Source organism: Cornus florida, unplaced genomic scaffold, assembly GCF_030987335.1.
Source record: "Cornus florida cultivar Cherokee Brave unplaced genomic scaffold, ASM3098733v1 CherokeeBrave_3.0.0_Hap2_Chr10, whole genome shotgun sequence".
Lineage (NCBI taxonomy): Eukaryota > Viridiplantae > Streptophyta > Magnoliopsida > Cornales > Cornaceae > Cornus > Cornus florida.
Genome location: NW_026775580.1, coordinates 95,755,544 through 95,778,641, shown reverse-complemented (window position 1 = coordinate 95,778,641; position 23,098 = coordinate 95,755,544). Strand labels below are relative to the sequence as shown.

At 36.3% G+C, this 23,098-nt stretch overlaps 2 pseudogenes; one reads left to right on the top strand and one right to left on the bottom strand.

The window, feature by feature from the left end:
• Window positions 1–714: 714 nt before the first annotated feature.
• Window positions 715–6,111, top strand: LOC132278170 (ATP-dependent DNA helicase Q-like 3; annotated as a pseudogene).
• Window positions 6,112–6,289: 178 nt separating this feature from the next.
• The window catches only part of LOC132278169 (protein STRICTOSIDINE SYNTHASE-LIKE 4-like), a 35,772-nt pseudogene continuing 18,963 nt past the window's right edge, over window positions 6,290–23,098 (bottom strand).

Here is a 23,098-nt window from a genome sequence, read left to right as displayed (position 1 = left end):
TTACGTGGTTTGGCTATGCCTACATCCACGGAGAGAAGACAGAACAATATTTCACTATAGAAATAAAAAGATACAAGAAAAAGTGGCTCACACCCAAAACCCAAATAACACCCAAAATCTCTCTCACACATCAACTGATATTACAAACTCTGATGATTTAGGATGCCAAACCACCATGGAGTGCAGGCTATTTATAGCCAAGAAATCACTAACTTGAGCTTGTTGGACACTCATGTATTCTTGTTGCCCACACATACCACAGCTTGTTGGTCATACATAGGCTGCTTGGTGACCACTCAAAAGACTTGTTGGGCACACATTCTTGGAGCCCAAGGTGCTGATGCAAGATGCTTATAGAATCAATGATACAATGCTAAGTTGGCTATAAAAATTGAGCCACAATATTCTAACAAACTTTTTCCACTTTTTTCTAACGGGAGGTATTGTTAAGCAGATACATTTTGAACTAATGGGTTATGCGTAATATGTCTAGGGTATAGACCGAAAGGATGTCCGAATTGTTTGCTACTTCAATATTCCTAAGTCAATGGAAGCCTTCTATCAAGAGTCAGGCATAGCTGGTTGAGATCAATTGCCCTCTAGAAGTGTATTGTACTACGGAATGGATGATAGGAGAAAAATGGTTGGATTGCCATTTTTGCACCACGATCTCTGATTTCTTTTGTTTGCAAGGTGTAGAATTTTGATTGAAACATGAAGAATATGTTGCATGAATTTATTCTAAACAATGCTGAAAGCAAGAAGATGCAGTCGTCGGGCTCGGAAGATGGGTCATCAAAGAAGTCGTTAGTAGACTTCAACAAAGTAAGTCTCAATCCCGTCTATTTGTAACTGATGTTTCAAGGAGCTTAAGCGTATTATGCATGTAGATGGTCGAGTACTCTGAATGTTCTGGTTACCATATGAAGAAAATTCTTGAGAGTTTTGGAGAACAGGTAATTTTATCTAGTTTATGCATGGTCCTATAGACATTAGGATGATTTGTATTGTTACCAATGTTCAAGTTATGCCACTTATGGCATCATGTTTTGAAGCAGGTACCTGCATCACTATGTAAAAAATCATGTGATGCCTGCAAACATCCGACTCTGGTTGCAAGTATTTGGAGGAGCTCTCAGCTACTGCCTTTTGCCACAAAAATGGATCTTCTCGAATATATATAAGCAGGTACTTTATTTCTAATTCTATCAGCGAACCGGAATGTTAGTGCTATATCAGAAACTTTGCTTTTTCATTATTCGATGGTTGCTTGATGAATCTCTGATTTGCTCCTTTCTTTGAATCCTTTAATCACATGGAATGTGATGTTCTTTAGAAACCCGAGATTGATTCTCAGCTTCTTATCTCTAAAAAATCTCACATTTATAGCCAATAAAGGAGTACTATGTAAAATGGGAAATTAAACCCAAGTAAAAGATTTATTTCAAGAGTTTCCAAATAATTTTTAAATCAGATCGATCAATCGGGCTTTTCCAGTAACCTTTGAATGATGTACTAGCCAATTTTTATTGATTATTCTATAGGTTGAAGCATACTGGAATTAGTTCAAGTGATGTTCGAGTTATTGAAGCTTCTTTCGAAGCTCATTGTCTTCAAACTTATTTTCCCATTCAAAAGTTCGATCGATCCATCAATCTTTCAATCAATCGACATCCTTGATTTTTAAAAACTTGTTTAATCATTAATTGAATCTTCACATAATCAAATCTAGGTTACAGGAAGTCCTCTGTCTAATAAATAGCTCCAACCTAGATTCCTGTCTTCTAAGATCTCATCTTACCTTAATGTAGATATTTGATTGAGCTTGATGAATAGTTTAGCGTGTTCTTTATCTTCATCAGCTTATTTGGTTGCAAACACATTGACTCATGACATTTTGTTTAATCTTACTGTTAGACACTAATTGACTCTAGAGGGGGGTGAATAGAATCGATGAGGAATTTTTCAGATTTACAAATTTAATTTCCAATAAAAAAATATGCAATAAACAATTATGGTAGATAAATGATACAAAGCATAAATGTAAGAGACATAGGGATAAGACATTGCAAACAATGACTCGGAGATTTTAGCGAGGTTCAGAAATTCCTACTCCTTAGCTCAAGATCCCTCTTAAGACTTTCCAATCTACTAAAGCTTCTCCTTAAGGGTGGAGAGCAAACCTTCACATGAAGCAAACCCTTACTTCTCTTTCTTGCTAGGAGAACTCCCTTCTCCTAGGCTTCTTTGGGTCACACCAATCCTTACAAATTTGTAGAAGAGTTTGTTGTTGAAATACAAGATTGAATCTCTCTCAAGATAGATATACAAATGTAAGCTCACAAGACTAGAGTAATAAATGAATCAGAATGAAGCTCAAGTCTAATATGGTTGAATGAATAAATGCTAGAGTAAATGCTCTTGAATGATATTTCAAATATTCTCCCAACCGCGCACTTACCTTCATCAATGCTTGAACTTATATAGAATAAGGAGCTAGGAAGATGAAGTGCATTAATTGCTCAAATATGACTGTTGAAGTTGGTTGTGGAGCATTAAATGAGTAAGTAACCGTTGGAGCAATAAATACTGAATTTTCAGATCTATCTTAGCTCATTTATCTAACCGGTTACAGGATTCTTCCTAACCAGTTACATCAGCTAGAGGATCTTTTCAATTTTAGATCAACTACCCGATTACAAAAGGCTTCCTAACCAGTTACATCATTGGCCAAGAGAAGTGGTATTCTGTTTAAGCGAAGATAACTGGTTACATAGGTTCTCTTAACCGGTTACATCATTGGCCAAGAAAAAATTGTATTCTATTTGAGCGAAGGTAATCGGTTACTTAGGTTCTCCTAACCGGTTATGACAAGATATAATTGGATGCATCATTCTGTGCGTTGATCTAATCGGTTAGAACCATCTTTCTAACCGGTTATAAGATCCAGTTGATCAGGTCGCTCTCTGTTTTGCTCATCTACTCGGTTAGATGATATTTCCTAACCGGTTATAGGACTAATTTCACAATGTGCGTGTTCTGCCCATTCTTCTAATCGGTTAGATAGACCTTCCTAACCAGTTATAATAGGAAATTTTGATTTTTCTTTAAAAATGCAAGATCTTGTAAAAATGAATTTGAAGTAAATGCATGGGCCTATATATATGAGCTTCAAATTAATTCATGAATTACTTTGACAGAGATCCTAATCACTCACCAATCTATTTACCCCTTTTTCTTCAAGTTGATCATGATTGCATTATGCCTGAGGTAATCTCGAAATGGTATCTTCATCTTGTTTGCTTGGTTGTAATTGCTTGGCGTATTTTATCCCTTTGCTCTGCATGCTCAATGTAAACATTAGTCCGAGAACACTTTTAATGTTTTGTAATCATCAAAATCATTAAACGGTCTTTGAATGACCTTTAGGGTCAACACTTACAACCCTACTTTTAAAGTAAGAAATTTGCCAATACATGATTCAATATTCTAACACAAGCGAATGGGAAGATTGATGGCCAAGAGATTTGACCAATTATATAGTTTTTAATATTATATTTTTTTCGGGTATGGTGAATGAATTGAATTAGTGCTTATAGGCGTTTGTGATTGAGACATGATTACCAGAATCCAGGACAATTTTGTAAACCACTACATGCCGTATAGTCTGTTCTGTAATCATTTTGCAAGAGTTTAAGCACCAACTACTTGATTGTTGAAGTTGAACAGATCTATTGGCTCACTTGAATGCTGGAGATTTTCTACTGTGACATTTGGGTTATATTCAAATTTTCATCTCTTCCATGGTTCCTGTCTTCTAACTGATAATTTTGAAGATACAGAGGTTGGCTTTCCTTTATTCTAAAGCGAGTGAGCCTTAAGGTCATACAAAATTTGATTTTAGTGTTGCTTGAGAAGCTAATTCATACAGGGTTTTTATTTCAGCTCCTCAAATCTGATTGATGAAGAACAATTCTCAGAATTCTGGAATCGCAATGATGAAGCAAGTGGGTCTGAGGAAGATATATCTGATTGTGATGGTATATCCATTTCCTGGAAATTCATTAAATGTTGAATATATTATCAAGTGCCTCTGTAATGATGAGGTGTGTGTTTGCACATGCGTTTCTTGTGATAAGCTATGTTACATAAATTCAGTATGTGTGTTGGTGTATGTATGTGTTTTTAGCGTCAGTTTCATCCAATTCTTAAACCCAAGGACACGGCTCAATATCTTTTTTTCCTGAATGGAGGTTTCTTTCTTTTCTTTTTTCTTTTTTTATTTTTATTTTTTTATAGGATAAAATCAAAATAGTACAATTACAAATGGAGGTAAATCTCCATTACGTTATTACATATCAAGGAATGGACACGGCTCAATATCCAATATTCTTCTATCATTTTCTATGGGCTTCACTCATTTTAAAGTAATAACGTACCAAAGAGACTTGATAAGATAGTATTTTTTGTATAGTCATATAATAAATTTGTTTATTGGATATTGCTTGCTTGGTGCATGTCCAACCAGACGTGTTTAACGCATATATCGGAAGTACTGCATCACTTTTCAAGAGTCCGTGTAACAATTGTATCTTAAAACTGTAAAGTGTTTCTTTTTTTTTTTTTTTTTGATAGTTTTCATAAACTTCTACTGCCAGATGGTATTGATGTTGCAAAGAGCCTAGCCCGGTCAAAGTTATCATCAAAATCAAGACTAAATGAGAAGATTGAGTTGTTGCATCGTGCAGAAGAGAATTATTATCAGAATAAAATCCCTGACAAACGGGTTGGTTTTTTCTTTTATCTGTCTTGTCTAGTGTTTTCTTGGAGAACCAACTTAGTTTCAATAGGTATCAGGGTTGAAGGCTTGGTGGTAATAATAATATTTTCTTGACTGAATTGAAATGTTTGTAACTCACTAAAATCTTGCTCTAAGTTGATACTGAGGTGGTTAGAGATATTTAATCATTTAACAGCGACAAGGATCTACACTGCGAGGATCACTACATCAATCCTTTGAATGCTTTGAAGTTTGAACCTTTTAAATTATAGGAGTTAAATTTTTTGCAGATAGAAATCTTTCAATTGAAGTGGTCTTACTGGAATATGAGTAACCTGACATACCTGTTTGCAAAGCTATATAGATTTTAAAGTTCAGTCAATCAGACTGAAAGTCTGAAATCTGAGATGAGATTCACCTTATACACACATTTATTGCAGGACTAGTTGTTATCTTTGTGTATGGTCTCTTATTATAAAAACATATATATCATACTTCCATTAAATTGAATTTTGTTTGCTGTAGAATAAATATGAATGTTTTTGTTCATGAGCTAGAAATATTGTCTTATATGCCGCAATAGATCTGTACTTTTAAGTTCTAACTGCTCTAAAGTTTCTTTGCCTGCACGCCCACTAACCTTGAAGCTGTTAACAGAACAATAAATTGGACAAGAATGCCATATCTGAAAAGCTGAGAGAAGCAAGGAAGCAAAGATTATTAAATGCTTTGAAGGAAACTCAGCAGCGGCTTAGCAACTTACAGTGTGCACACTTTATATAGCCAATGATTCTAAATTCTAATCTATTCAAAAGTTCCCTCTCTCTCTCTCTCTCCTTTTGACCCTTGCTCATGGACGTAAACAACTCCCATGTTGAGGCTTGCAATTTTCTTACGAATAACCTAGTTTCTTGTATTTGACCATGGGAGTATCTCTTTGCTTGCTGTTTGGGTTTCAGGATTGACTTGGAAACATCAGCCACCTTCCTCGAAGATGAGTGCTACAAGAAATATGGGAAGTCTGGGAAATTGTTCTATTATTCACAAGTAGCAAGTACAGTGAGGTGGCTTTCAACCTCAAATTTCACAGAATTGATGACTAGGCTCAGCACAAGTACTGGTTCTACTTCCGAAAGCATAACCTTGAAAATGAATTCTTCTCCAACATCATCCTCTTTGTTAGATAGACCGACAGAAATTAGGAATGAAGAAATTTGGTTTGCTTTTGCACATGTTCTTGGTTCATTTGATTGTTGCATTGCGCACACCAGACATGTATGGTCCAAATTCTTTACTAACTAAATATAATTTGTGATTATAGGCGTTTCTGACACTGATTTCTGTCACAGTACCAACAAATAGTTGCTTGAGTGGTCGAAGTCAGATTTACATATACACACACGTGCATATATAGTCGTTTGGTCCAATGAGATTGTCCATTTACTATTTAACAATCATCGACACGTGCTTCCTTGAACCAACTACGATCTTAGGGTTACACTAATGTCCTTATTCATACATGACATTCATGACTGATTGGTATAATACAAATTTCAATGGTAATTTTCCAATGAAATTGGTGTTTAGACTTCCCAGGTAGAGATGGTCCTCAAACTCGAGGGCCGATGTCACGAAGGACATCACTTCTCCATTAGGATCTTCAAGCTGCTTGATTATCTTTCCATTGCTGTCAGCATTTAGTACCATTGCTTTCTGTCGCACTCCGTTTACTACTAGCTAGTACAATTTTGGGAACGTAGCTAGCAAATGTTTGGATGCTTTGGAGCTATGCACAAACTCGAAGTTCCTTCGCACGAACTGCACACACATCACATACTTCTCTTGTTAGCTCTATAAAATTAAAAGGTACATTACTCTCAATTATAAATGCTTCAATTTTATTGGGGCATTAAGAGCCATGAGCTAGCTAGGTTGTGACATAGACCGTCATCTCATATATTATATAAAAAATTACAAACTATATATTTAATTTAACGGTCTTAATTTCTGATACAGTTTGGATTGAAGTGTTTATATACCTGAAGGATAGCGATCCAGAATGAGCCATCAGGAGCAAGATTGATATTATCAGGTGCACCAGGAAGATTGTCAATGAAGATTTCTGTTTTCCCTCTGTTTTCCCCATTTAGCCAATACTTGAGGCACCTAAATCTGACCCACAAACATAAAAATAAAATAAAATAAATCTAAACTATTGTGACAATGATTACAAGTTCGAAATAAGAATAGATATATTGGAGTTAGGGTGAAGTGCAAAAAATATTTCATGCAACTGAACACAATCTGAGGGTATTTCGATCACCTCATTATACTCGAAATTTTTCACGATAGATATATTGGAGTTAGGGCGAAGTGCAAAAAAAACCCCAAATGTATACTCGGCATAACACTTTCAATTCCTATTTGAAAAAAAGTGTGCTAATAACTCCGTTATTCTTTTAACATTGTTCGAAAACACCTATCAAACAGAAATTTAATATAAAGTAATGTTGTAATACTCATTTTACCCATTTACTCTTCCAAAAATGCCCAAGAAGGTGTGTAAATGCTAATAATCTCATAGTATAAGAGTTTTATTTGCACATTACCTTCCTTTTTTTATTTTTTATTTTATTTTTTATTTTTTATTTTATAACTTTTTGAAGATTTTCTCACATTTTCTCTTATTATAAAAGCATATATATCATACTTCCATTAAATTGAATGTTTTTGTTCATGATCGAATATATAGGTATGTGTTTGCGCATGTTCTTGGTTCATTTGATTGTTGCATTGCGCACACCATAACTTGTGATTATAGAAAGATTAGGACACTGATTTCTGTCATATATAGTACCAACAAATAGTTGCTTGAGTGATAGGTGCTACCTTGAACTAATTACGAGCTTAGGGTTATACTAATGTTATGTTTATATATATATATATATACACGAGCTTAGGGTTATACTAATGTTATGTTTATATATATATATATACACACACACACACACATGCATATAGTCGTTTAGCCCAATGAGATTGTCCATGTACCATTCAACGATCACTGACAGGTGCTTCCTTGAACTAACTACGATCTGAGGGTTATTATACTAATGTCCTTATTGGTACAAGACATTCATGACTGATTAGTATTATACTATGTTCAATGGTAATTTTCCAATGAAATTGGTGTTTAGACTTCCCAGGTAGAGAGATGGTCCTCGAACTCAAGGGCCGACGTCACGAAGGACAAGACATCACTTCTCCATTAGGATCTTCAAGCTTCCTCATTATCTTTCCATTGCTTTCCACATTTACTACCATTGCTTTCTTTCGCACTCCGTTTACAACTAGCTGGTACAATTTTGGGAAGGTTGCTAGCAAATGTTTGGATGATTTGGAGCTATGCACAAACTCAAAGTTCCTTCGCTTGACTCGCGTTAACTGCACACACATCACAGTTTTGTTGTTAGCTCTATAAGATTATAAGTTGCATTATAATGCTTCAATTTTCTGGGGCAGTAGGACTTTAAGAGCCATGAGCTAGCTAGGTTTGTGATATAGACCGTCATCACATATATTATATAAAAGAAAATTACAAACTATATATTAGTTTAATGGTTATTTCGTAATCAATCATGTTAATTTCTGATAAGAGTTTGGATTGAAGTGTTTATATACCTGGAGGAGAGCGATCCAGAATGAGCCATCAGGAGCAAGATTGATGTTATCAGGTGCACCAGGAAGATTGTCAATGAAGATCTCTGCTTCTCCTCTGTTTTCCTTATCTAGCCAATACTTGAGGCACCTAAATCTGACCCACAAACATAAAAAGTTATAATAAATTGTGACAAGTTCGAAATAATGAAACAGTGTCTCTCTACATGTCGAGGTAAAACTACGAATAATGATAAATTTACTTAAATACTTACTTCCATGTTTTGCAGACCACCAGATAATCTTGGTTTTTGGAGAGTGCAACACCATTTGCAAAATGAAGATGATCAGGCAATGTAGAGGTGTGATTTGATAAGGATCATGCTTGAGAAGCTGGCCGTGAGGTTTAGCCTCAAGCATGTCAAGGTGCCAATTGTGAAGTCCAAACTTGGTGCTTGCAACACTGAAGTACAGGCTACCGTCCGATGCTTCTATCACATCATCAGCAAATCTGATCAACCCCCATCCATATATAACGTAATAATTTAAATGTGATAAGAAACATTATAAATGATTGAGACTTTAGAGAGCATTGACCCATAGATGCATTTGAGACATACATATAAAGGGTATAGCTTCCAAGAGTCAGAGACTAATACCAAGGAAAATAACGCATTCAAACCTCGATTAAATCCCAACACATTCCTCACTTATGAATACCTTCGATGTGCCCGTGTATCCATCGGGCGCATCAGAACCGTTCTAATGTTCTAACATTACACGTGTGAGAATAACACTACTAATTAAGGCTTGAAATAATGTTTTGTATCTAGTTAATTGTGTTGCACAACTTACAACATACTATGGTTTCAGAATATTTTAACATGTGATATTTCTCGGAAAAGTCTCAATTGTCCTTATAATAAAGAAGGGAGATATCAACCAAAATGAAGATTTTTATTAAGAAGAGTACCACATGTTAAAATATATTTGACTGTGAAATTGGAATTTTGAAATTAGAATTAAAGAAAAACAATTCAAAAAATTAAACTAACTCTTATTTTTGTAATTCCACCGATTTCAATTCTAAAGTTCCAAATCAATGCCGAACACAACATAAGGGTGTAAAGCTAGTTGCTTTAATTTTTTTTTTTTTAATTTACCCTAATAAAGTACTAATAATTAATGCTCTTACCTTATTTTGATGCTATTAACATGTGAAACAAGAACAGTTGTCCCGTCTTCACCAACCTTAAGCAAACCCTGCACATCAATTGATCCATCATAATAATTATCATTATATTAATTTGTCTACTAATTGTTGACACTAAAATCGGTTCCTAAGATTCGATCTTAATTTGATGTAAACCGGGCGTGCCAGAACCAAATATATGGTTCAAATATAAATTGTCAACTATAGTCCCTTTGAGAAAGTTGACTTTCAGGTGATTGCGAGAAAAAAAGGAAACAATAAAAACTCCTCTTTGAGTTCAGAATTGCCTTAGTTAAAAGTACTTTATCAGTGAAAAATTATAGTAAAAGATTGAGAGAATAGAAAGGGGAGGAAAATAGATATAGCAAGAAGAGAGAGAGAAAGAGAGATAGAAGGAAAGAGGGAGAACGAGAATAAGAAGATAGGGATAAAGAGAAAGAAGAAATAGCAAGGATGCTATTCTTGGAAAAGCTTGAGAAAGCAAACAAATAATAATAATGATTCTGAGGGTGTTGGACCCCTATCTCAGCATGCCACTTTGATTATTTATAGAATAATTCATAAAAACAAATTCCTATGCATAAGCATTCTAAATACATCAAACTCTATCAAATAACTAATTACTAATATGAAATAAAATCTAATCCTATCAATAACCCAACTAATTATAAGTTTAAAATAAACTAATCCTAAAGATAAACATAAATATTTAACTTACATTAACTAAAAGATAAATACTAAAATTATAATCCCTATCGATTAAATAATTCAAATGTTTCAATCTCCTTTGCCTCTGAATGTAGCTTCTGTAACCTTTTCCACGTGTCAATTTATACCCAAATTGGTTGCCATGTCATTAATACAAAATTTACCAAAACGGGTGTCAACAATGCCTCCCAATTTTAAATGTCTTATCGACTGTCGACCGCTCAAGCCGATAAGATATTTGAAATTTAAAGTACATTGGAAGGAAATTTTGAACAGAGGTTACTCTAGTCACTTGGAATCAGATTGCAAATCAACGAGTTCCAAAGTTTTATTTCTTCTGAATCACCTTTAAGATGATCTTTATTTCATATTAACCAAATCTTCTGGTTTAGGCTTCTTCCTAGATTCTTAAAAAGTTTGCCGATATTGTCAGCCTATAAACCAATGAAGGATTTGCCCCCCATGCATTTTCCAACTTCGCTAGCAAATCATGATCATGATCGGCAATAATTAAATTCATGTGAAGCGTCATTCTAGCCGATCTGCCTATTATCTCTATGACATTTTGCCAGGAAGGAGTTTTCTTAACTGATTTTCTTTCAGCCAATTTTGCATTCAACTCTATCGGCAAGACTGAATCATGTCCAAAATTCCATTGATCGGTAAGCATAACCTCACTATAATCAGCATGAGTCAAGATATGTCGTTGAATAACCTTTGCTGATTTTACATTCGGTTCAATCGGCAGGACTGCATCATGCCCAAAAGTCCATTGATCAACAAGCATGACCTCACTATAATCGGCATGCTGAAATGGAGCGTATGGATCAACCAACTTTTGTTTGGGGTTTGCAATCACATGCTCCCCAGCAGCCGCTGGTTTTTTAGCCGAATTTCTTTCAACCGATTTTGTCATAGCTGATTTTCTTTCAACCGCTTTTGCCTCAGCCGATTTTCTTAACCGATTTCTAAGTACCCTTGTAAATTAACATCAGCTAGTCTTTTTCTTCTTTTCTTGAAGTTGGGCTGAGGACAGTGAGTTAAAACAATTCTTTCAACTGATGATTATTTTTGCCGATTATTAGATGTCACAATCGGCAAAGAATTCTGGTACATAGGTCGCTTTGCTTTCAGTTGATTTGTACCCTTCCATTCATGGCAGCAACCATGGTGACATGCTGATTTACATATGTAAGGCTTTTTTATGTTAATCTCGGCAACATCAACTTCCAATTCATTATCAACTTTAGGCAAGAACACTTCATAATTAGGGTCTTTGTAGTAAGTACCCTTAGAGGAATTCTTTCTTTCCTTCTCCTCTTTGGGTATTTCCTCCCGTATTTGAGCCATTAGTGTTTTCATCCTTTGCTTACATTCTGGCCAACTTTCTTGCTGATAATCAACTGCTGAAACTTGCTGATAATCAGTTACTATTGGCTTCTACCGATAATCAAATGTTGGCATCCGTCGATAATCGACTATCGATACTTGCCGATAATCGACTGTTGGAACATGCCGATAATCGGCTATTGAAACTTGCTGATAATCTGATGTTGAAACTTACCGATAATCAGTGACTGTTAGCATCTGCCGATAATCGACTACTGGAATACGCAGATAATTGGCTGCTGGAACATGTCGATAATTAGCGACTGTTGGCGTTTGCCGATAATCAGCAACTGGAACATGTCGATAATCGGTTGCTGGAACATGCTGATAATCGTCTGGCCAACCATATGGCTGATTAGAATACTGGTACATCGGCTGATTTGACGGATCAGAATAGTTGTATGTCAGTTGAGAATCCGACTGCATATTTTTTACTATAAATTACTCACCTAGTAGGGTCCCACCGGGCGTGCCAAGAATGCTGACGCTAAAATCGGCTCCTAAGATCCGATTCGGAATTAATATGTTGCGGGCGTGCGAGAACCAATACTGTGATTCAAGTGTGAGTTGTCAACTGCAGTCCCTTTAAGAAAGTTGACTTTCAGGTGATTGCAAGGAAAAAAAGGAACAATAAAAACTCCTCTTTGAGTTCAGAATTGCCTTAGTTAAAAGGAATTTATCAGTGAAAAATTATAGTAAAATATTAAGAGAATAGAAAGGGGAGGAAAATAGATATAGCAAGAAGAGAGAGAGAAAGAGAGATAGAAGGAAAGAGGGAGAACCAGAATAAGAAGATAGGGATAAAGAGAAAGAAGAAATAGCAAAGATGCTATTCTTGGAAAAGCTTGAGAAAGAAAACAAATAATAATAATGATTCTGGGGGTGCTGGGCCCTATCTCAGCATGCCACTTTGATTATTTATAGAATAATTCATAAAAACAAACTCCTATGCACAAGCATTCTAAATACATCAAACTCTATCAAATAATTAATTACTAATATGAAATAAAATCTAATCCTATCGATAACCCAACTAATTATAAGTTTAAAATAAACTAATTCTAAAGATAAACATAAATATTTAACTTACATCAACTAAAAGAAAAATACTAAAATTATAATCCTTATCCATTAAATAATTCAAATGCTTCAATCTCCTTTGTCTCTGAATATAGCTTCTGCAACCTTTTCCACGTGTCAATTTATACCCAAATTGTTTGCCATTTCATTAATACAAAATTTACCAAAAAGGGTGTCAACACTAATTAATAATTGTTTTGAGTCTAGTTAATATATATGTATCTATATATATATATGAATCTATATATATATATATATATATATATATATATATATATATATTACCTTTTCAGAGTCGCATACAATGAGATGACTTGCAGTAATAGTGGTGATTCCAAGTAACATATCACCCTCAATCATCCTCTAATGTTCCTAGCTTCCATTACTTCTCTTAATATCTGTTGACGCTAAAATCGGCTCCTAAGATCCGATTCTTAATTTGATATTTCGCAGGCATGCCAGAACCAAATATATAGTTCGATTATAAATTGTCAACTTGTAGTCTCTTAAAGATGGTTGACTTTAGGCGATTATAGGAGGAAGAGAACAAATAAACTCCTTAATGAGTTCTACTTGCCTTAGTTAAAAGGACTTTGCAATGAATAAATTATAGTAACGTTTTGAGAGTAGAAAAGGGGAGAAATAGATATAGAAAGAGATATAAAGGGAAGGATTGAGAGAGAGAAAGAGAGAGACAGAACGAGATATTGAGAAAGATAAATAGATAGAGAGAAAGAAAAAATAGCAAGGATGTTATTCTTGGAAAAGCTTAAGAAAACAAACAAATAATAATAATAATTCTGAGGATGCTGGACCTTTTCCTCAGCATGCTCTTTTGTTTATTTATATAAATTATTAGAAACAAACTCCTATCAATAAGTACTCTGATTACAATAAAATTCTACCTTATTACTAAATTTAAATTCAAACTAAGGTTCCTAGATAAATATTAACTCCTAACTAAAATCTGGTAAACATATAAATCTTTTTTAACATAAAATCATATAATATTTCAAAAATACTCCATCTGATCAATAACGCCTTTGTGTGTAGCTTTGTCCTTGTGTAAATTCTGCCATGTCACTGCATATCTCCTGTAGCCCACTTCCATATCACTGTATCACTGTTATCCCAATTCCAACCCAAATCTAGTACTTTAATCCATGTATCCAAGCCCGAACTTATTACTGCATCCTTCAGCCCAATGTTTGTGCAGCCCGATCTTCTAAAACATCATCATTCATTAGGCCCATATATTCTTGGTCCATGCCATCATATCACTGCTTATCAAGTCCAATTGGAGCCCAAACCCAATTACCAAAATGGGTGTCAACTATGCCCCCACATTTTGGTAGCCGTTTTAACCCTTCGGCTTCCAAAATTTGAATACACCCATTGCATTGGAACATTGCACATATCATATAATCCCTGGAGTTATATCAGGAGTGGATTTCCCAAAAAATGCCGATCACATTAACCCATCCTATCATTCATTAATTGCGTTGTAATAATCCCTTCGTTTTCCACTAAACACGCCTCTTCTCTCATTTGAACCAAATTTTGCAAACACAATCCTCTCTCTCTTAAAGTTCTTCTCTATCTGAAACTCCTCTGCAACTAAATCCTCCCTTCTTACAACCATGGCTTCAAAATCACAGAAGCAAAGTGATTTGACTTTAGAAACTCCCTTTCCCGAAGCAATATCTCATACCTAAATGACAAAATCTGTAATCAAAACCCTAGTCCAAACAACGTTGATCGACATCACAGAAAACACTAAGGGACTTGGCCCAGCATTTCTTAATCGATTTCCTCCTTTGTTATCTCTGATTTATCCATAAGTCGAGCAACACCTTCCTTTCTCAAAACCTCTCTATTTGACAGCAGAAGGGAACAGACCAACCCTCTCTGTCAGAAATTGGTATCTACCAAGGTTCCAATGGAACGACTGGGTGGATCGTGTATCAGCAGCGAAAGGAGAGCAGTGGAATAGGATGGGTATTTATGACATCATCCAACTCAGTAAAATCCTTTTTACCTTTGACCGAGCGTTATTTTTTGCTTCTTTGCACTTCTGGTCATCCACAACCAATTCACTACACTTGCACTGTGGTATGATGGCCCCTACCTTGAGGGATATCTGTTTTCTAATGAGGTTAAGGCTTGGAGGAGATGAAATCAATTATCTCCTCCAAGATGAAAAGACCTCCTTTTATTTTCCAGAACAAAAAGGGTCTAAACCCTATATACAGTCGTATGGCCCATTTTAAAAGGAAATGTTAGGGGAAGATGGGACGGAAGTAGATGAACAAGAACACATAGGTTTTTTACTGTTGTGGTTGTGTAGATATTTGCTGTGTGCCCCTACTATTCAAATCACCAAAGACCTTACCTAGTTAGCCATTGCATTATCCAAAGGAAAACCCATGGCCTTAGCTCCATTTCTTTTAGCTTCCGTGTATAGAGGCTTATCCGATCTCATTACCTCCAATTTCTCAAGGTCTGGAGGCCCTCTTTGGATTTATCAATTCTGGCTACATGCGTACTTCCTTGAGTTAGCTCCCCCCATTCGGCTTACGACTAGCGATCCCTTACTATCATTTGGGTATGATTGTTTTCAGTTTTTCTATCACCAGTGTAAGATCAGAACCCAATCCCAATTTCTTCCTTTTTCCAAATATCGGTTAGCTCGCTCTTGGTTGTTTCCTCCGACTGCCGAGTCTTTGGCAGAACAGATTGAAATTCACAACAACTCTTGGGGCCATTTCTTAATTGCTAGTGACATTCCTTATAATACTGTCGCTCCCCACCTTCCAAAGAGCCGAACTGGGGTAGAATTCTATAACTCAGCTCAATTAGCACAACAATTTAGATTGACACAAATGATTCCATTGCCATCCCATTTTTCCTATAACAAGAATTATCATCGGCGGGTCAAGCTTTCAAACAGTGAACAGATTCAGGATATAACCAATCGATTTACCCAGCGTCTTCAAGAATTTCAGTATAAGTCCTTTTTGGAAGAACCACATATAGATCCAAGCTTTGAAACCTGGTGGTCCTCATATATCAATTTTACCAAGACTGTAGATTCCAGTCAACTTGTGTGCAATCTCCTTGGATCCTACAAATTTATCTCCCTCAATTTCCAAGGTGTGGATTCCATTGAACCCGTTGATCTTATTGCCACTCGTGAACCACAGAATGTAACAAATACAGTACCAACTCATCTTCCTCCCACAGCTTCTGTAGGTAGGACTAGATCTCGGTCTCGGCAAAGTAAGTGTTATATTCTTGTCCTTTTCATATAAACCTCTATTTTATTTACATGCTTACTAACATAAGTCCAGGTACCCATTCCAAATCACTAGAAAAATCAATACCTACCAAGTCTGAGGAAACCCATATTGATTTTTATGTCCCTCTCCAAAGTATACCCCTATCTTCAACTCCTCAGGTAATACTCATAATCGAACCATATTCACTCTTTTGACACATGCCACTTTTCTTGCTAATACTTCTTTTCCAGAAGACAACAAGAAGGAAAACTGTAGGAAAGAAACCTACTAAAAAGTCAAGAGCCAAGAGACACTTTGTATTGATAGATGATGATGAAGTGGACGAGGACGAAGCTATATCCAAGAAAAAGAAAACTGCTGCTGAATCTCCCAATGTAATTTCTTTTTGCCTGATTTCACTATATTACCTTTTTTATTCATATAATATAACTAAATCGGCATTATTTTTAGAAATCTCTACTCTCTTCAGAACAAAAATTAAGTCAGGAAATTGCTACAGACCATTTGAATTCTTCCATCGTCTTCAACTTGAGTAGCGGGGAAAACACATTTAACTTACTAGCTATATTAGCAATAAATCGCCTGAGATAGTTCACCTGACCAAGTAATCTCTGTAATTTCTTCTTGCTTCTCGGTGCACTAGCATCAATAATTACCTAAGTTTAATCCTATCGATCTCTATTCCCCTTTAGTGTACTAAAAAACCCAAGAAGTTTCCTGCCAATACTCCAAAAGCACATTTTATTGGATTCATTTTCAACTTATGAGCCCTCAACCTCTCAAAAGATGCTTTGAGGTGAACCAAGTGCTCTTTTTTTGTTGCTGATTTGACCACCACATCATCAATATACACCTCTATAAACTTGCTGAGCATATTATGAAAATTAGAATTTATAGCTCGCTAATATGTAGCGCCAGCATTTTTCAAACCAAAAGGCATTATCACCCATTAAAAAGTTCCAATCGATCCTGGACATCTAAAAGCTGTCTTTGGGATATCCTCCTCAGCTATATAAATCTGATTATATCCTGAGTGTCCATCCATAAAAGACATAATTTCGTATTTTACAGCAGCATCAATCAGTTGATCGGCTATCGGCATTGGACACTCATCTTTTGGGGTTACCAAGTTTATGCTTCGAAAATCGACACATATATGTAGTTTTCCATTCTTCTTAATAATAAAGACTACATTTGATAACCATTCAACATACCTAGTAGTTCGAATGAAGCCAGCACCCAACAATCGTTCGATTTCCACCTTGACTTTGTCTACCACCTTTTGAGACATTCGATGAGGTGGTTGTTTATATGGCTTGTAGCCATCCTTAATGGGCAACTGATGTTCCACCAGATCTTTGGATAAACCCAGTATTTCCTTATAATTCCAAGCAAAACAGTCACTCTATTCCTTTAACATGCCGATAACCTCGGCTTGTAATTCTGGTTTTAACAGTGCACTGATGTAAATTGGTCTAGGCTTTGCATCAGTGCCTAAATTCATCTCCTTTAATGGATCTTAAGTTTCTACTTTAAGATCATCAAGCTTAGCTGGTGCCAATTCCAAGTCTTCCAACTAAATAGCATCTAACTTTTCGGTATCGATTTGATCAACGTCAGCAAAATTAGCCGATGGTCTTGGCTTTATTTTTGCTTCCTTTTCTAGCCATTTTTTGGCTATGTATGCTTGTAACCTAATGCAAGTGGCCCTAAAAGCCTGCTGCTGAGCTGTTTTTTTCTCAAGTTTTACCTCTATTAACAACTTCTTCTTTAATTACAGTAAGCCGAGGGATTTCTACCTCCGGCCTAGAATTTTCCTACTGCAACTCGCCGACTTTACGATCGGCAAGACTTCTTCTCATGGTTGTCGAGGTAGGTTTTCCATCGGCTCCTGTTCCCACAAATCAAATAGGAACACATTCTTCGTCATATATACACTTTTGACACAAATGGCTTATCATCGGCATTCACTATTTTCACCTTATCTCCATCCCAAAAAATTAGTATCTAGTGTAATGAGGATGGGATACACATATTTGGATGAATCCAGTCACGGCCTAATAACAAATTGTAAGAAGCTGTGGATTTAATAAATAAAAAAATGCTGCAAAAGATGTCCTTCCTCTAACTTCGACTTCTAAGGGAAGAATCCCTTTAGTGCTAGTAGAGCCTCCATTAAAACCACAAATTGTTACATCAGTGGGAATAACATCTTCCATACTCTTGCCAAGTTTTTTTAATGTGTTAGCTGGAATGACATTCAAAACCGCGCCGTTGTCAACCAAGACTCGGTTAATAGGTTGGCCTTCCACCCATACCTTGACATACAAAGGCCTTAGTTGTTGAGTTATTGCTGACAAAGGTTTCTCAAAGACTACCTTTTCTACTGATTCTGAGGAAAGAATTGATAAATTCTGAATCGGCTGAGTTTCCTTCGTCTTATTTTCAGTACTTGCATTTGATGCCGATGGGGCCTGGAACATTGCTGGTAATATAAACGCCATATTACATAACGTTTCGTTTGGGAACTACTAAATTGAATTTTAAACTCATTATTGCGTCTAGACCATGTCAGCTGATGCTCCTCATCCGGTTGGTCTTTATCTGGAATGTCAATTTCCTCAGCCAACACTTCTTTGCTTCCCTCCATTTTCCTTTTTTCCTCAGCCCTTCTCCTTTGTTCCCTACATTTCTGAGATCTAGTAAGGCCTTCATTCTAATTTGTTTGAATCTTGGGGAATTTTGGGTGACTGACTCGAGTCCATCTGTCTTCCGCTGAGTCTATCCTTGGTTTCATAGTTCGCACTTTATATGAATGGGCTCCCTTTTATACCTAAATTTCTGACTGGACTGGCGATCGCCTTTTAAAACTAGGATGCCAATTTTCGTAATGAAATCGGCTTGATATATCTTCTTATCAATTCTTCTTTTCTTTCTTCAAATGACTGCTGGTGGGATCACCTTGTCGAGGCTCTTCCTTAGGCTTAATTGGGAAAATGAGCCTCTCAAGAATTCCTTTCTTCTTTAGTTGAACCTCCACTGGCATATCTTCTTTTGATTTTTGCTTTCCTTTGCAATTTGGGCAACAGCCATGGTCTATCAAGGCAAATTGAGCCTCTCTTAATTGTCTCTGCAGTTCTACCATCTTTTCAGGTGTCGCATGTGATGAAAGGAACTCACCTGATACCTTCTTAACCTCTTACCGATTTCCTCACTTTGTTAAGCTTATCACATTTGTAGATTTGATTGTAGGGAGCGGATTAGTATCCACCTTCATAGTCTCTGAAGTTTTCTCTGAAAATTTTAATATACCTTCGTCAATAGTTTTCTGCAATACACCTCGTAGAATAGTACAGTCATTAGTAGCATGGTTCTAAGAATTATGATACTTACAATACTTCTTTCCTTTCAAATCACTTGTTGATGGAGTATTATACCCTTTAGGCAAAGATATCATCTTATCGGCCATCAAATGATCAAAGATTTGACCTATTTTTGACAAATCGAAAGAATAGCTTTTCCCGGTATCGGCAGAACCTTTCCTCGCTGCCGATGTTGATGTTGCACTGCCCCCTGTGGACAGCTTAGGCTTAACCAGTGCCTCACAGATGTATGGTTTCTTGATATTTACCTCTGCAACGTCAACTTCTAATTCACCTTTAACTTCTACCGAGAACACCACATAATTAGGTTCCTTGTAATAGGTACCCTTAGAAGAATTCTTCCTCTCTTTTTCTTCTTTAAGTATCTTCTCATATCGAGAAGCCCTACCTGCTAAATCGAAGAGATCTTGAAACTTAACCCCATCAAACCTTTTGCGATGTTCGATGTCTAAACCATTTAATGCCAACTTAATGTATTATGGTTCTGGCAAACTTACTCAGCATTTAAGTTTAGCTTTTCTGAACCTGGCAACAAAAGTCTCAACTGATTCGCTCGGCAACTGAGATAAACGGGATATATCTGCTAGCGTAACTTCTGTCTCTGTTCGGTAGAATTGGGTATGGAAAGTTTCCTCCATTTCATCCCATGTCTGAATAGAATTGGTTGGTAAGTTGTTGTACCATTCAAATGCCACCCCAGCCAGAAAGCTAGAGAATAACCTCATCCTCAACCAAAGATTAGTGGGGCAAAAGCAAAAGTCCCCGGTGTCTTCTCCACACCTGGCTGCAACTTCAATTAATAAACAAATTGGAGATTCTGATGAAGTAAGTTATGATTTTTATAACCTGTTCTTGTAGACTTGTAACAACTGTGATTAACCCAACATATTTCAGGTACAAAAAGACTCAACTACTCCAACTATTCCTGTCAGCATCAACCCGAGTTCTCCTTTCACAGCCCTTGACTCGTTATTCGATTCTGTGTTCGACTCACCAGATCCTAAGCCTCCTGAAATCCCTTCTGAAAAAACTTTTGAAACTCCCTTGGAAGTAACAAAAGCCATTCAGATATTGTCTTAAATGGTGCAGCAAGATTTGTCTATAACCCCTTCATTAAAAAATGAATTGACCGAAACACTGTCTTTCCTGAGTAGTTATCCAGGATTCTCCTTAAATGACCAAGCTCTTTTCAAGAATTTCCAACTTTAAATTTCTTTTTTAACTACTACTTATGCTGAATCAATCCATACCATTGATCATTACTCTTCCCAATGTCATGAAAAGAAAAGCTTTCCCAGACATTAAAGAAAGGAAATGAGCTGCATTTATCTTTGAAGAAAGAAGCTGCCGAGCTGGACACTAAGGAAAAGAAGCTTCAAGCTAGACTTGGTCAGCTACAGTTAGATAAAACTCAGCTTGGTAACAAGGTGGCAGAATTGAAAGTTCAAGCGAAGACTGCAGCCCTCAAATTCAAAGCTTTGCAAGCACAGATGTCGAAGTTGAAATAAAACAAAAAAATGGCAGAAACATCCTTTAACCAATCCCGGGCCTCGTTGGCAGATTTCAAAGCCAAATTTTAAGAGTTTCACAGTAATTTTAACAATGGGTCTGTAATATGCTTTTTGATCAATTTGCCTTTTTGGGCAAGTAATGCGGTTTCTTTTCTTTTTTTTCTTTGAACAGCCTTGCTATCATAATATGCTAATATTTTATTCATTGTGCAAACAAACTTATCCTATCTTTACATAATTTGCACAAAAACAAAAAGGCAAAATATAGTCCAAACTATTTTGACTTCATTGGAGATTTATTTTCTTCTATGAGATCAAAAATAGTTGGCTTATATTTTTTAAGGTACCTTCCATTTATTGGCCTTTCATATACTTCACTATCCAAATCCTTCAGCCTATATGCACCTCCATGCAACACTTGGTGAACTATAAATGGTCCTTTCCAAGTAGGTGACCATTTTTCATAAACTCTGTTTACCTTTCCAGGTGGAAGAATCATTTGCCACACCATGTCACCCTCTGCAAACGACTTGAACTTCACCTTTTTGTTGTAAGCTTTCATTACCTTTGCTTTATGGACCATAAAGTGGTCTAAAACAAGTTTCTGAACCTCATCCAAATCTTCCAACTCGGCAAGCATAGCTTCATTGTAATCGGCAGGTATAAGATTGTGTTGTAAAGCCACTCTTGCCGATTTCACATTTAACTACATTGGCAACACAACATCGTGGCCAAATGTTAGCCGATAAGGAGTTGTCCCGGTACTTGTTTTTTTCGAGTTTCTATAAGCCCACAAGGCCTCTGAAAGGGTTTCATGCCAACATCTTGGCTTGTCCTTGATCATTTTCTGAATAATTTTAATCACAACTTTGTTTGAAGCTTCCGCTTGGCCATTTCCTTAAGCATAGTAAGGTGTTGAAGTTTCCATTTTTACTTGCATATCATGGCCGAGTTGTAATACTTCATTTGCTAGAAACACAGATCCATTATCGGCAACAATTGTTTCTGGTAATCCAAATCGATGGAAAATATGTCGCTTCAAAAACTATATAACAGTATTATGAGTTACCGATACGTATTCCTCGACTTCGACCCATTTGGTAAAGTAATCGGTAGCCAAAATAATCCAATGATGCCCCTTTGATGAAGGAGGATTAATCTTGCCGATTAGATCCATGGCCCAACCTCTGAAAGGCTACGGTTTAACTAATAATTGCATTTCTATTACTAGAACCCATTGCATTGGACCATGCTTTTGACAATCTGTACAACCTTTTGCATAGGTCATGCAATCTTTTCTCATTCCATATTGGTGTATCAACCATCTCATTTTGATGCCAGCTTGGTGAGCTCCATATATTCCTTCATGCACCTCTGCCATAATTTTTAAACCTTCAAACTTGCTAATGCATTGAAATAGCAAACCATCATTAGCCGATCTTCTATAAAGATCCCCATCCATAAGTACATAATCGACTACACTTCTTTTTATTCTTTGGTCGGCTTTTGGAGTTGGATGTTGTAAGAACAATATGTAAGGGATCCGCCAATCATCACCATCTAACTCGACAACATCAGTGGCAAAGACTTCTTCCATAACTTAATTTCTTGTTTTAGCTGATGGAAGAGATCGGCGTGTGATCTTTATTACCCTTTCCTTCATACAACTCGGCACCCTGATTCCTGAAGCAGTCTGTGCTAAATCGTTAGCTATTTTATTCATGGCCCTTAGTCTGTATTCTAAAGTCACAATGTGAAATTGGTTGACCAATTGGGTTGCTAATGAATAAAATGGCCTTAATTGCCAATTCAAGCATCTAAAGTCTTCTGAGATTTGATTAATCACCAAACTTGAATCCCCCACAATGTGGACGTCTTTGACTGCCATTTCTAGCAGAATTTCCAAGCCGATAATTAATACTTCATACTCTGCTTGATTATTTGAGCACCTGAAATCCAAAAAGAAGAAAAATGAAATTTGGTTTCCTGCTGGGGATATTATCACTATTCCAGCTCCTGAGCCTTCACTGGTACTCGACCCATCAAACATTAAAGTCCAAGGGGTCATGAATATGACT